Source organism: Medicago sativa, chromosome 8 (genome assembly GCF_051527215.1).
Source record: "Medicago sativa cultivar Bolivia chromosome 8, Bolivia_mono, whole genome shotgun sequence".
Classification (NCBI taxonomy): domain Eukaryota; kingdom Viridiplantae; phylum Streptophyta; class Magnoliopsida; order Fabales; family Fabaceae; genus Medicago; species Medicago sativa.
Window position 1 is genome coordinate 89,049,127 of NC_140756.1, and position 13,420 is coordinate 89,062,546.

The 13,420-nt window shown below is 32.1% G+C and overlaps 1 long non-coding RNA gene across 1 annotated transcript; it reads right to left on the reverse strand.

Annotated features, from left to right (window-relative positions):
* Nucleotides 1-349: 349 nt before the first annotated feature.
* LOC146902992 (uncharacterized) lies at nt 350-2,445 on the reverse strand. The gene is made up of 3 exons (XR_015022333.1): nt 2,344-2,445; nt 2,211-2,240; nt 350-501 (listed from the first exon to the last, which is right to left on the reverse strand). It is a non-coding gene; the product is annotated as an uncharacterized LOC146902992 (long non-coding RNA).
* Nucleotides 2,446-13,420: the final 10,975 nt, after the last annotated feature.

Here is a 13,420-nt window from a genome sequence, read left to right on the forward strand (position 1 = left end):
TGTTACCCACTCTCTTGTCGTTTCCACTTTATTGTATTTTGGCATTTTCTTCTGTTTTTTTAATAAAAAAATAATTATGTTTCAAAGATTAATAACATGAATAGAAGGCAATGCAAGCGAGCAACAAGTTGCGCGTTAAGCATTTTTGAATAACAAAACCAATCTTCGTAAACACAACAAGGTTAAATATATTTCATATAAAGAACATAGCCAATTATTTTAAGGTTAAATATGTTTTTGATCCCTATATTTTGCGTGACTTTGAAGAATAGTCCTTATTATTTTAGGGATTTTAAAAACATTTTTTGAAATGCAAGGATTATTTTTTACATCCTCAATTGCACCATAGTTTATGACATAAAAATCTTTTTGACTTTAGTTTGTGATTCAGCAATACAAACTACTAGTAAGCACAACATAAACAAAAACTTTACAGCCATTGCTATGTTCTTTATATCAAACATTTTTATTTGGCTCTCACTTCTCAGAATAGCCACATTCCTGTAAAATGAAAAATAAGAATAGCACTTAACCTCCATATATTATGTTATGAAATTAAAATGATTTAAATTTGATGTTGTTGATATGCAAATGGTTTATGAAATGTAAGTTGATTATTATGAAGAGGCTTAAATAAGTAAAAGGTCCCTTTAAGTTCGCGTGTTTTTTGTTTTAGTCCCTATATCTCTTTTTGTTGCGAAACAGCCCTTGTAATTACCAAACGTTTTGAAAGTCGTCCCTGCCGTCAGGTTCCGTGAAAAAAATGCATTGCTGGCTAACGGACACCTACGTGGCACTTGCTGATATGGCAACTGATGCCAACTGGTATAAGTAGAAGGACTAAAACCAAAAACGTATTTTTACATAGGGATGTAATTAAAAAACGTAATCATTAATTTTTGAATTTTAAAAACCACTCTTTCCTTCTTCTTCCTCTCCCTGACCTTTCTTTCTTCTTCAATCCTTCCATGCCCGCCCTTCAATTGCTTGCACCCTAAAACCCATTTCCTTCACCAATCACTAAAATCTAAAATTAATTGGATCCAAATACTAAAAAAAAATCTAAAATTGAAACACAATAATTCATCAATCTCTTCCTCCATTGAAAAAGAAAAGGCATAGAACACAACCCAACATGGCATAATAACACAGTTCAAAATGGCAGAAGAACTAAAATTAAAAAAAGAAAAGGATTGAGATGTTGGAAACGTAGACACGTTATCTTCCTTCTCTTCTCCCATTTCCAATTCCAAACATATGCAACACAACAACACCCATTCTCCTTCTCCCATTTTCACCATGACAGAACCAACCCTTAATTGAATCACCATCGTCCACTCCTCCATCGCCTCCCACACAAGGATGGTTCTGGATGCTCTCGCTTCAGTTCTTCCATTAAAGTCTGAATCCGGATTCAAATATGATATATGATTTTGTATAAGGGTCAAAGAAGGTCAAAAAAAAAAGGTTGAAGAGAGAAAAATATTAAAATGGTGGAATTTTTTCCCTGGAAATGGTGAGAGTAAACTAAACATGAAGGATTGAAGGAAAAGTATTGTAATTGATTTTATGGGTTGATTTTGCAAAAGAAGAAGAGGTGTGGTTGAATTTTCAGTGAAGAGAAATGTGAAGTGAATGGATTAGTGGAACTAGAAGGAGAAGAGGGGTGATGATAATTCAAGGTAATTTTTTTTGGGCTTGTGTGTTGTTGTTTTTTGTGTTGGTATGAAGATTATGTTGAAAATGATGAAGGAGAAGAGTGAAGAAGATGAAGAAAGGAAAAAAATAGTTGTTGATGATTATAATTTAATAGGTTTTTGATGTTTGCAATTTTTTTCAATTTCATCCCTCTGCAATTTTGCGTTTTTGGTTTTAGTCCCTCTAATCACAACACTTATCATCTATCATGCCACATAAGCGTGTTTTGCCAACTCAGCAAGTGACACGTAAGCATCCGTTAGTCAGCACAACTTTTTTTTAACGGAAGTTGACGTTAGGGACCAATTCCAAAAAGTTAACAAGATACAAGGGTTGTTTCGCAACAAAAAAAGATACAGGGACTAAAACCAAAACTGCGCGAACTCACAGGGACCTTTTACTTATTTAAGCCTTATGAAGATTCTACAAGAGAATTCAATTTCTTTTATTCTTACACACATATTGAAAATAAACTACACAAAAATATACACGCATATTAAAAATATTCATACCGATCGTGAAGGTTCGACAGCAAAGATTACCTAACATAAAAGTAAAGCACAACCGTTAGACTTGTTATATAGATCATTTTACAACTATGAACACAACTCTAAATAAGAACAACAAACAAAGGAAAAAACTCACTAGATTAATCAAGGAAATCACACTTGATGAACCAACAAACAAAAGACAAAATAGATGACCAAGAGATAAAGCCATCATCAATGATAGCATGCATGAGAGTGCTTTTCCTGACAATAGAGATTGCAAAGTTAGCAGAGATTAAAAGAGTATATAAATAGTCCCGTAAGTGTAGTTCAATTGATAGCTACCAGGGGACAATGTTTGCATGTTTGCAGGGGCCGGGGTTCGAACCCCGGATTCCCCACTTCTCCACACTTTAAAAAAGTGTGTGATCTTGCCATTAGGCTATTGAACCAAAAAAAAAAAAAAAACATATAAATATAAACATTACTATAGATGCAAGAGATTACGGAAAAAAATAAACATTACTATAGATGCAAGAGATTACGGAAAAAAATAATTAATTAATTGATGCAACAAAAATCTCTTTCTCTGTTTATATTTTTCAATGGTGCTGAACTTATGAAGGGTCAAAGATTGGATAGACGTAGCACGAGGGAGCTGGTATGTAAATGTTAGGGTTTAAGGATGAGGGTTACCCATGAAAGTTGAAAGTGAACATTTTATTTTCTTTCTAAGTATTTTTGACTTGTTGGGCCAATTTCTATTTAAAAACAAAGGAAAACATTAAATCAAAACAAAGACAAATATAAAAAGAATTCAATTGATTTTTTCAAGTATACGAAGAAAAGTAGAACTCGGTGTGACAATATTTGAACCAGACAAAATTCCACCTTGACATAACCCAGTTGACATTCCTCCACAACCAGAGTATAAATCTAGCAACTTTAGCTCTGGTTTTTTCTTTTATTCACTAGTATCAGTGTTTGCACTTTTAGAGTCAACCTCAGATCTTCCATTCACTTCCGTTTCAGTAGAAATTGTTGACGAAATTTCACTACTATTTTCTTTAGTTTCTGAGTAGAAAAAATTTACTATAATGAGAAATTTAAAATTGAAAATAAATAAATAAATACTGCTACTAAAAGTCCAAAGATAAAATTCAACCTGATGGTAATTTAACAAATGTGGAGTAAGGTAAAAGATAGAGTGTGTCACAGTTTCCTTCGGCATCAAAATCCACCTGCAATTAAATTTAATTATTAGTTTTTTTTTTTGGTGAATAAATTTAATTATTAGTTACTAAACTAGAGAAATACAACAATTAATAATAATAAAAGTTCAATTACTTTCGATTTTTCTTTGTCAAAAAATAAAATAAAATAAAATAATAAGGTTCAATTACTTTCGATTTTGTTTAACTATTTTAAAAATATATATATATATATATATATATATATATATATATATATATATATATATCTCTAAACAAAATAATTGCAAGTGATAGCTTATATGAGATGGCGTGGTCTCCTCTAACTTAACCAAGATCATGAGATCGAATCCAGCCTTAGACATACAGTATCGTTAAAACTCTCACCGCACATTTGCATGTCGAGGATAATTGATTCACATGTATAAAATGTTCTAGAATGTAAAATTTTCCCCAAAGAAAAAGGTAGAAATAAAGTTCCCATGAAGATGAAAATAAATTAATGTATAACTTCCTATTATAATCTCTATTTTTAAAGTTTCTGAGAATATTATAATGTTAATCAAACATCTTTTCTATAGTGTGTTTGTTTCAAATTTACCAAATTTATTCCTAGGAATAACATTCTTTGGAATATAAAGATGTGAATTTTATATCAAGGTAATTAGAAAAAAGATGTTTGGTTAACATTATCACATTCTGAGAACCTTGAAAATAGGGATTATATATAATAGGTAGTTTACACATGAATTTATTCATGTCTTTTTGGGAACTTTTTTTCCCACCCTTTTCTTTGGAAAAAATGTTCTATACCAGAAATAAAATTTAGTAAACTTGTAACAAACATATGCATATTTCTATCATTTTATTATCAGGAATCTAAGAATGCATGCCTTAAATGAAATTCACATATTTATATTCTAAGGAATGATAATGTCAGGAATAAATTTGGCAAACTTAAAACAAACACAATCCTAGAGTTTTTATTTTTATTTTAAAGCGCATCCCTACAATTTTAAATATTTAGGTATCACTCAATAATTTGTGATTAGGTTTTTGTACTACTTTATAATTACATAATCAAAAATTATTCAAACATCAAGGATGTAATTAATTTAATTTACAACTTTGTACGGTACTACAAATTATGGACAAACTCAAAGTTTCACTTACAAATATTTTAGTTTACCTAGCTATTCAATATTACTAAATAATTCAGATAACACTAGCAGAATTAATCCTAAGAAAAATAATTACATAGAAAACCTTAAAGAAAGTAACAAATTAAAAAGATTACTTGCCATACCTTGAGCTCTAATCCACGATTGCACCATAGTTTATGACATTTCAAAGCTTTATGCCTTTAGTTTGTGATTCAGCAATACAAACTACTAGTTAGCACCACGTAAACCAAAAACTTCACAGCCATTGCTATGTTCTTTATATCAATTTTTTTTTACTTGGATCTCACTTTCCAGAATAGCGACATTCCTGTTAAATAAAATAAAAAATTATAATAGCACTTGACCTCCATATATTATGTTAAGAAATAAAAATGATTTAATGTTGTTGATTTGCGAATGTGTTACTATAGGTAAGTTGATTAATACGAGGATTCTATAAGTGAATTCAGTGCCGCTGATTTTTACAGGCATATTAAAAAATACAAATATATACACATATTAAAACAATTCATACCGACTAGGGATGACAATTGGACCCAGGCCCCATGGACACCTGCAAAAAATACCCGCAACGGGTAGGGTAAAACCCTGCTTTTATGGATATGGGCTTGGGTCCGGGTAATTATCCGTAAATTTAGATGGGTGTGGGTGCGGGTAAGGACACTATACTACCCAGCCCCGCAACCCGCATATACATATTTATATAATATAATAATTATTTTATTTATTTTTGGTGTACAATTATTTAATTTATTTAACTATTTAAGCATAAACCTAAACCTAAAAACTAATACGGTAATTGTTTCATCCTTACTTTCATAAGCTCACGAGCTACAAATTTATGATTTAAATCAATTTGATGTTTATTTTAGCATGCACTTTTTTGTATGTATTTTGAATGTTATTATTTTAATTTTTCGAGGAATATTTTGGATTTTATAGTTGTTTTAAAAAAAATTGGATCATAGTTTTATTTCAATTGTGATGTTTTTTATTGTCTTTTTTTATAATTGAAGTGTGGGTAATGGATACGGGTATGGGCACTTAGGTGCCCATAGGGTATGGGGAAGGGGACTAAAGTTGTTACCCACGAGGGTACGGGCTCGGGTACGGGTATTTTTTACAAACGCGGGTATGGGGAAGGGTACTATAGTACCCTACCCATTGAGTACCCATTGTCATCCCTAATACCGACGGTGAAGGTAGACGGCATGGATAACCTAACAAAAAAGTAGCACAAGAGTTAACCTTATTGTATAGAGCCTTTCACAACTATAAACACAATTCTAAATAAGAACACCAAACAAAGAAAATAACTCACCAAATTAATCAAGGAAATTACACTCGTTGAAATAAACACCACCGCAAATAAAGGACAAAATAGATGGCCAAAAAATAAAGCCATCATCAATGGTAGCATGAGGGAGCTTTTCCCTGGTAATAGAGATTGCAAAGTTAGCAGAGATTAAAAGAACATATAAAAATAACATTAATATTGATGCAAGAGATTACAGGGAAAAAATAATTATTTCATGCAACAAAAACCTCTTTCTATGTTTATATTTTTCGGTGGTGTTGTAGTAAAGGAGAGGAGAGTGATGGAAGAGGAGTGTGACTGAGGCTGCAGTCGTAGTTGATGTGAGGTAGGAGTACTGCGGTGGAGTGAGGGATAGACAGAGCACGAGGGAGATGATGTGTTAATATGTTAGGGTTTGAGTGTTAGAAGAACATGAGGACGTGTTTGAGGATGCGGGTTGCCCTAGAAAGATGAAAGTGAACATTTTATTTTATTTTGTTTCTAAATGTTATTGACTTGTGGGCCAATTTGGGTAGTAGTAAACTTGGACAAAAACAATCAGAGAAATGATTGTTGAATAGACCCCTCAAATTGCTCATATCTTTTTTGAAAAAAAAATGATCGGAAGTTACAACCCAATCGAAGTGTTATAAAAAAGTTGATCGGAAGTTATGACCTGAAAGGTTGACGAGCATGGGGCATATTAAGCAACCATCGTCACTTAATTTCTATGTTTGGGAGTTCAACCATTTTTCTTCTTTGGATTTTGGTGTGGGACTTTCTTTTGCTATTTGCTCGGTTTTGGTGGGCGGGGTGTTGTCCGTGATTTGTGTTTGATTTTTTCTTGTGGTATCACACATGTCGTTGTAACTTTGGTGGTTTGATTCATTCTTGTATCTATTTCTTAGAAAGTATGTAGGTATGTTGAAAATGTTCTGAACAGTTGCCAACCTCTCTGGTCGCTATGATCTGAAGGCATGCTTTGAAGACCGTCTTGGAAAGGATTTTATGGAAAGAATCAGGAAGGAAATGTTCATTGAATTGAAGACTGAGTCACGTAACCGTCCATCTAATCAGCAAATGTGTTCAAATATTGGTGTTGAAAAATGTTTGTGAGAGGTTTTTCATGAAATTCAGGGTCCATATACTTAGTTTGTTTCTCTACTTTGAACTTTTTATTCATTGTAATTTGCGTTTACTAAAATGAGTACGTCTTATTTTGGTTTATTCTCTTACTATATAGTGAAGAGGATAATGTAGTGAAGAGGATAATACAAAAAAAATGCCGGTTTCATATAAGTTATATAAGATGTTTTGATAAGTTATCCTAAGGGGCTTGTGCAAATAAGCTGAAAATAGCTTATGAACATGTCATAAGTTATTTTCACAAGCACTCTCAAACAATCTCACAAATGCTTATTTCAAAAAAGTTCAAATAAGTCAATTCCAACATGTTCATACATCAAAATTGAAGGGTGCATTTGCATTTTGCATCTTGAATTGAGAAGTTTGATGACATATTCCAAGAATATGTAAGTAGAGGGAGAATGTTGGAGATGGAAGAGTGAACCTCAAGAATTTGAGCCCTTTTCATGTTAGTAGAAAAGGGAAATCAAGCTTAAACTTCATTAAACATCCATTTTTCATGAATAGAATCCACCAATTCATGCGTGATACCATCAACTCCAACACTGAACCTACAAATGGGTTATTGACAAATAAGTCGAAAAGCTATTACTTTCACAGATAAGTCGAGAAGCTATTGCTTTGACAATTTTCAATATTCTGCAAATATCCTCAGGAGTTATAATCTTTCATCTATTAATATTCTTAAAATGTTGTTTTCATACAGACACAATAATTTTAAGAAAAGAATAATAATGAATGGAAAAAGACATGGGTAGAAGTAATGAATAGATGAAAGATTATAACATATATGTGAGAAGATCCGCAAACATTGCCCTTTATATGAGTAGTAGGATTTTCTTAATTTCTTCATTAATTTCAAAGTCAGTCTAGTCTACACTTTCTTTTTATGCTCTATCCAATCCGAACTTAATAGTTCGAGGATGGAAACAAATTATACATTTTTGGAGTTGCTTCTCATGGAGCTCCTAAAACATACTACTACTAGCCTACTAGGTTAATCGCCGTCACAAGTGGAAGCAAACGTCTCCTACATTACACACATCTACTTATATATCTTGTCTTCAAACGCTCAAACTAAGTCATTATCATCACCAGAGTCATCATCTTCAGGATCATCCTTTGCATCTGCTGATTTCCACTTCAAGTTTGAAATGTCCTCAGGTTCTTCTTCTAATTATAAACAGGCACACAATACAATTGAATTGAATGATGAAACATTCTTAAATCAAACAAATAACATCAAAAAGAACAAAAATACCATTGATGATATTCACACTCATCATAGCTTAGTTCGTATTTTATCGAGTTTGAAATGTCCTCATATTCAAATCCCTTCTCATTGCTTTAATTCTTTGAATAACTCCGTTCAATTGAAGTTCTAGATTAGAGACACTTGTAGATGCCTTTGATGTGGCTGTTAAGGGAGTTCTTCGAAGAATCAAAGCAATAAGAAGATAAATTATGAACACGAACACATACAATTGAATTGAACAAATCATGAAACCTTATTCTCTACGGTTTTTAGGTTTACGAGGGGGCCAGGTTAGTATATAATAATTGCATAATGGGCTTTGTAATTAAATTGGGTTATTTTTGTATAAAAAAAACAAGAATTACACATAAAATACCTCATTCTACTTGGTGACTTGTTGTACAAGTATCATTCTAATTCTTCTTACATCAAAACCTTTGCATTAGAGATGGTTGGACATAATTTTAACATATCATCAACATTTATTCAACATATATATGAACCTATAATGGTTGGGACATAATTTAGAGACATCTTAACATAAAATGGTCGTAACCTTGATATTAATAACAATATAAACTAGCCAGCGGATACAAAAAAACAAAACAGAAAAGATTTTTTTTTCTTTTTTTTTTTTGGTACATAAAGATTTTTTTTTCTCATTACACCCTTAAAATATCTAGCTACACCCAAAATTTCATTAACATTTTATCGTAATACTAAAATAACCCTAATTTTCTCTCAAAAAAAAAAACCCTAATTTGTTTTTTTTTGTTGTTGAAAGAACCCTTTGTTTCATATTCCCTTTACAAATAATGCATTTTCATCTTCCAATCTTACTCTTCACCTCTCTATCCCATAAAATATTCGTTGAAGGTTAACAAAATTGATGAAAGATTAAAAATCAAATCTTCCATTTCTTTGCATAAGTTAATATTTGTAACAATTTTTTGTTCATTTTTTCCGTACTTATGATTCTATTGGATTGTGTGCTTGATCAAGATATTTTCCAATTTCACAACATGATTCAATTTTACTTGATCGTGTGCTTGATTTGATAGTGCATCGATTAGGTCACTATCACTATGTTTTTCTAATTAACTATCAAATATTGCATTTCTAATTTTGGTTGATCTTCAATTGTCGTGTGAGATTCATGATTTGATTGGTTACTAATATGCATTCCATGCTCTTGGTAATTTGGCAGGGATGCTTAGATCTTCTTCCTGTGAAACCAACAACAACTATGGTCTCATCACAATTACAGCTACGTATAGCGGATCCACATTCCTCACTAACAATGAAATAATGAAACACCGAAGACTTAGAAGGAAAATTGAACACAAAAAATGAACATTACAAACTGAGTTCGAATTCAATAGACAGAGAAATAAATGAGAAGAATAAAGAGACAAAATAAGATGGAAATGAGGAAGAAATTAGAGAGGCCAATGGTTGAAAATTTTAAAAGATTTGAATGACATTTTTGTCAAATTGAGGTGTAACTTGTAACTAGAATGAATCAACAAAAAATTCTTAAGAAGACGAAAACATGCAATTTTTATTTTTAAAGACTAAAATCAAAATTCGCGACTTATTTAAAATCTTGACCAAAATAATTTTTGGTTATCTTTAAATTTTTTTACTTAACTAGTTGAACTCTAAATTATTAAAACCCTTATCCTAACAATCGGATGATTAAAAAAAAACAGTTATTACTCGTCATTTATAGTTTGGTCAAAAATGGAAAACACAATATTTTAGAATTTGGCTAATTTAAGCGAAACTAAAATTTAGCAACGCTATGCATTTCATTATCCACAATATCTTACATACATCATAATAGTTGTTATTCCAACATGCTAGCAGTGCGTTGTTACAACAATCAATCTAGTAAATCCAATATCGAAACTTGTATGTATCACATATTCGCAAGATTACACTTAACCCAAATTTGAATCATCATCAACAAGGAAAAAGAATTTTGGAGGTGCCGCAAAAAGTGAAGTAGATACTTTTTACTGCATGATATTATCTCACAATAAGGTAAGGAAAAAGAAGTTCAAAAGGATTGTTTGTGATAACCAAAGGCCAGTGTTGGAAGGAACTAGAAAGACAGAGAGCTCGGCTAGAGTGCAAGCAAGCCTGAACACCTTGGTGGAGCTATTCAACTACCGAGGAGGGATTAGATGGATGGTTTTTAAGTGCACGGTATCATGGTTATATTCAAACCCAGTTTTGAATTTGATGCAATAAGCCTTTGTTTTCTTCTTCCACACTAAGAAGAATTATGCCTTCATCCACACCTTGGTTGCGAAATAGTGAATAATGGTGACAGAGTCCGCTTGCCATGATGCAAGGTATTTACCCTAGAACATAAAGATAGAGCAAGACAAAAGTAAATATCTTTAAAAATAGAGTATTAATAGGAATGAACAAAGTAATGTACTATCAATTGAAATAAAAACTGAGCTCACCAGATTAATCAAGGAAATCACAGTCGTTGAAGTAAAAACAAAGCACAATGTAGATGACTAAGAAATAAAACCGCCTTTCCTTACTGAATGCATCGGATCCTCAACGGTAGAACAGAAGCTGAATCTCACAGTAGATGCAACAAAAGTATATAGAAAATTTGTTTGAAGTTTCTTCTGGTGTGTTGATGAAGTTCAGACTTGCCATATTTTCAACCGTTGCTAAATCCAATTTCTTAGTCCAACTCACTCGGATTATATTGCGTTGGTGTTGTGATTTAGGTAATAATAATTTTCTTTGATTATATTGTTTTGGTGTTGTTATGGGGTAGTAATAAGATACTACCTCCGTCCCTAATTATAAGACCCTTTTGAGAATTTTTTTTGTCCCTTTTTATAAGACCCTTTTGTTATTTCCAACTACTACATATTAATTATTTCTTTACATACATGCCCCTATTTATTATACATCTTTTTCTTCAATCAGCAATAAATAACATGTTGAAAACATAAACCAACCCTCTCTCTTAAAGGATAAAATTGTAAAAACAATAGTAATTACAAACATATTTAATACAAATATCCACTATCTTAATTCCCGTTATTTTTTCAAAAGGGTCCTATAATTAGGGACGGAGGTAGTATTTAGGATGAAATAATGAAGGGTTGAAGAATAAGTGTGGTGAATCGAGGGTGTCATTTACCGACCAAGCAGACATCCTTGATCATCCAATTAGCCAGGTCCACTCACGATCAAATCCTTCACATACCAAAAATTTTGATCCATTTATCAATGGCAAAATATGGATCACTTGGCGCCTTCGATGTCCCTTGAATTTTGACATTAGTCAATCCATTGCATGAACCACTAAATATGACCTGCTTTAAAATAGCGACTTTTTTCTCAGATTTACAAGCATCACCCCATGCTTTCAAAAATAATGTAATAAGGAAATCATGGATATAAAATTATATAAACACCACAAATAAAGGACAAAATAGATGACCAAGAAATGAAACCATCATGAATGAGCTTTTTCCCTGGAAATAGAGACTGCAAAGTTAGAAGAGATCAAAAGAACATATAAAAATAATTATTTGATGCAACAAAAACCTCTTTATATTTTATATTTTTCGGTGGTGTTGAAGTAAAGGAGAGGGAGTGATGGAAGAGGAGTGCGATTGAGATCGCAGTCGTGGTTGGTAGTTGACAAGGGATAGACAGAGCACGAGGGGGTGTTATTATGTTAGGGTCTGAGTGTTAGAAGAACTGAAGACGTGTTTGAGGATGCGGGTTTGCCCTAGAAAAATGAAAGTGAGCATTTTATTTTATATAGCTGAATGTTATTGAGGTGGGCATGGTTCGGTTAACCATATTAACCGAACCGAACCGAAGTGTTGAAATGGTTCGGAATAACCGAACAGAACCGTTTAAGGTTTGAAACTAACAGAACTGAACCAAAGTTATGGTAACCGTTTGCTCGCCTATTTACCGAATCGAACCAAAATGTATTTTTTTTTATCCTTTTGCGAATTTAATTGTGTTTTTCTGTCCTTTTAAATTTAATTGAATAGCCAAATCTGATTTGTAGTTTTACACCAAATCTGATTTTACAAAATCACTGTATAAAACATCATCAATCCTTGATAAAACTGTATATGCCAAGCTTTCTATTACTCTTGAATAGCTCTCTAGAATGGCTTGTCCCACATCCTGTGATCATTTCCGAAGCAGTCAAATTTCATGAGTAAATTTTACAATAGATACCTTGGTTCAAAAGAAAATAGATACAAAAAACACAAACACAGAACAAACAAGATTTGATCACGAAGTTATGCTAGTTGTGCCTCTGTCTCCGACTTCACTCAAATTCAATTTTACAAAATCAAGTGCTATAATTCTCTGTGTATTCCTTTTCAAGAAATCGATTTCTATCCATACTAGAATGCACTGTAATTCTCTGTTTCATACAGTATTGTTGCAATAAATCAATAGTGAAATAATGAGTGTTGCAATTCTATCTCTATTATTTACTTGACTCATTACTCAAATTTAAACTAGACTAGTCATTTTGGATCGACATTATGATCTTCTTTTCATCCACAACCATCAATTGCAATCTCTTTTGCTATGTTTCTGCCATGTATTATTCTTGTACCAAGTTCGTGTTTGAATGGCTTATATACTCTATGGTGGATTGGATTGAAATTGAAATGGAATTAGGGTTTAGAAAAGGTTTTTTTTTTTTTTTTTTGTGTGTGTGAAAATGAATTATTGTGTGAGAATTGATATGATTAATTGAGATGTAATGGTTCGGTTCAGTTAATTGAGTTTGGTTCGGTTCGGTTAACCGTTAGGTTCAGTTACTGAACTGTTTTTAAAATAACGGTTCAGTTCAATAACCAATGTAATGGTTCAGTTAATTTTAGTTTGGTTCGGTTTGGTTAACCGGTTCGGTTCAGTTTTTGGATATTTTTGTCCACCCCATTGACTTGTCAGGCCAATTTGGGTAGTAGTAAACTTGGACAAACATAAACAATCACCGAAATGAATGTTAAATAGACCCCTCAAATTGTTCATAATTTTTTTTTTTATATATAAGATGATTGGAGGTTACAACACGATGGAATTGTTTACACATAAAAAAATTGAAGAGTTTGAGGCAT